Genomic DNA, 3,001 nt, shown 5'->3' with positions numbered 1-3,001 from the left:
AAGGCTGGCGGTTCAAACCCACCAGCCACTCCTCGGAAGGAAGATGGGGCAATCCACTTCTGTAGTGATACTGCCTCAGAAACCCAAGGAGGGGTTGCTATGAGTTGGGTCTGACTTGAGGGCACATGAAAACAACAACAACAACAATGTGCCTAACAAATGTCTAATACCAGATTTTGGCAGAGGGTGAAGGTCTGTTGTCTACTGGCTTACAGATGGAACAGGACTACCTGATGGCATTGGAGGTGAGGGTAAGGGATCCTCATAGCTAGACAATCCTGGAAATTTTGGATGATGGCATGTGGTGCTATGGAAATGTGCTCAACTTACAGAGATAGGAATACGATATCCAGAGAATGGAAATGACTTCTCTAGGCAGGGGCAATCTAGACCAGGAGTTGTAGTTTTCTCCATTCCTAGTTTATTTATCACTAGTCCAGTCTTCCCACTGTTATAGATTTGGGGTTTTCCTCCTTGGTAAACATTGTGATCTATTCCTTTAATTGATTTTGTTCCCTTCTGAGCTTAGCAGCAAGTTGGAGACAAGCACAGCTGCGTGACTGCTGAGCTCGCTTCCAGATGCTTTCAGATGGAGACAGAAGCTCTTTTATCCCGTAAGCTCCAGCTGAATCAGGAGGCCAGAGGTCAGGACTACCTGTAAACATTTTCTTTAACATCACCAGCTGGCTTTACTGACAGAATTGTACGCCTCCACATGTCCTAATTCAAGAGAAACTTATTTAGCAAGAAATACCTGGTGAGGAATAACATGTTGAGAGTACCTCAGTTGTGAGACTAGTTGCCATTGTGTTGATGCCCAATCATGGTGATCCATGTGCGTCAGAGTAGAATTATGCACTTAAGGATTTTCAGTAGCTAATTTTTCAGACCTTTCTCCCAAGGTACTTTTGGGTGGACTTGAACATCCAAGCTTTTAATTAGCTGCCAAGAGCATTAACTATTTGATCTACTAGGAAATCTAAAAGTATCTCAAGCTCTATAAATGACTCAACTAGGCTTTATTTAAAAAAAGGTATTGCTTTGAATATTCTCCACAATAGTGCTGTCCAATAAAACTTTCTATGATGACAGAAAAGTTCAATATTTCTGCTGTCCAATATGGTAGCCACTAGCGACACGTAGCTGTCGATCTCTTGAATTGTGCTTGGTGTGACTGAGGAATAAAATTTAATGAAAAAATTATTTTATTAATTTGTTGTATGTGCTCTATTGGGCAGTGTGTTCTGTTGTATGTGCCCTGTTGGGCGGTGTGTTGTTGTTGTTGTTATGTGCCGTCTAGTCGGACCTGACTCATAGCTACTCCTCCTTGGGTTTCCAAGGCAGTAGATTGCCCCATCTTCCTTCTGAGGAGTGGTTGGTGGATTTGAACCACCAGTCTTCTGGTTAGCAGTCAAATGCCTTAGGCACTATGCTACCAGAGCTCCCATTGGGCAATGTAGCTCTGCATTTAATATGTGGTTTAAAATGTTGTAGGGACAAAAGCTTTGCAAGTGATTTATAGGTAGTTGCACATTTTTCTCATATTTAATAACTATCTTTTATCTTCTCATTACAGGTGCACCTGACCCAAGCCATGGTGTTTGCAATAGGCTCAAATGCATGTGAAAGTTTGACAGTGAATAAGGAACATGGAAGAAGAATTCATGCATTTGAATTGTGATATTGGTGAAGAATATAGAAAATACCGTGGACTGCCAGAAAAATGAACAGATCTGTCTTGGAAGAAGTACAACCAGAATGCTCCTTAGAAGTGAGAATGGCCAGGTTTTGTCTCACATACTTTGGTCATGTTGTCAGAAGGGATCAATCCCTGAAGAAGAATATCATGGTTGGTAAAATAGAGGGTCAGTGAAAAGGGGAAGACGGATCTGGGCCAGGCTCAAATTGTTTTGGTACTAAGCTGCAGGTTAGTTCAGGCCTGCTGCATGTTTCTGACACACTCCTGATTTCTGTAGGCCAGTATGGGCAAGTTATTTGCACAATGATGGCGGAAGTGCAAAAGGACAAGTTAATTACACACCAGTCAAGCCTCTGTTTGTGTCATATCTGCAAATATGTCACTGTACAAATCAAGTCACATGATCAAGCCCAACATCAGTGGAGCTGGGTACTATATTTTTCCCACAGAGGTGCACGGAGGAAGTGAGTATTTGCCAAACAAGTATCTAATCGATTGACCACATTCTCCATAATCCCATTTCCCCAAACATGTTAGCATCTACTACTTGATAAACTCAGTGTTGATTTTAAGATGAAAAGGGTAGTCATAATAACTGCCTTAGAGTATTATTTTGAGGATTGATTAAACTTCTTGACAAAAGCTTTCTAAAAAGTTAAAATACATCAAGCGAATACATTTTAATTTAAAGAATGTTATCTCCCATCATGTTTTTGTTATGTGCCGTTGAATCAGACCTGACTCATAGTGACCCCTCCTTGGGTTTCTGAGGCAGTATCACTATGGAGGTAGATTGCTCTATCTTCCTTCTGAGGAGTGGCTGGTGGATTTGAACCACCAGCCTTCTGGTTAGCAGTCAAGTGTCTCAGGCACTATGCTACCAGAGCTCCCATCTCCCATCATAGTAACCACTTTACAAATAAGCCAACCTTGTGAAAACAAGTCTTTAATCCAGTCTGGATAAAGAAATTTAACTTAAACTCTTCCATGGCTAATCAAATAACTCACCCACTGACATTACTACTAGAGTGGATATTCTGGATGACTCCGCAGCAACCATTCTATACTTTCTCAGTAAGAGAGAGTGATGAGGTTGGAGGGTTTGATTCCTGCTTAAAGAATTACCTGGTTGATCTAAGAATAGTTCCATCCCCTTTTCTAGGCATTTATTTAGGAATGTATCTGGTGGAGTAGTGCCTAAGGCATTTGACTGCTAACCAGAAGGTTGGTGGTTCAAACCGTCAGCCACTCCTCAGAAGGAAGATTGGGCAATCTACTTCTGTAGTGATACTGCCTTGGAAA

This window comes from Orycteropus afer, unplaced genomic scaffold (genome assembly GCF_000298275.1).
Source record: "Orycteropus afer afer isolate SDZICR_OR568_19922 unplaced genomic scaffold, OryAfe1.0 scaffold00029, whole genome shotgun sequence".
NCBI lineage: Eukaryota > Metazoa > Chordata > Mammalia > Tubulidentata > Orycteropodidae > Orycteropus > Orycteropus afer.
This window is presented reverse-complemented; position numbering follows the sequence as displayed.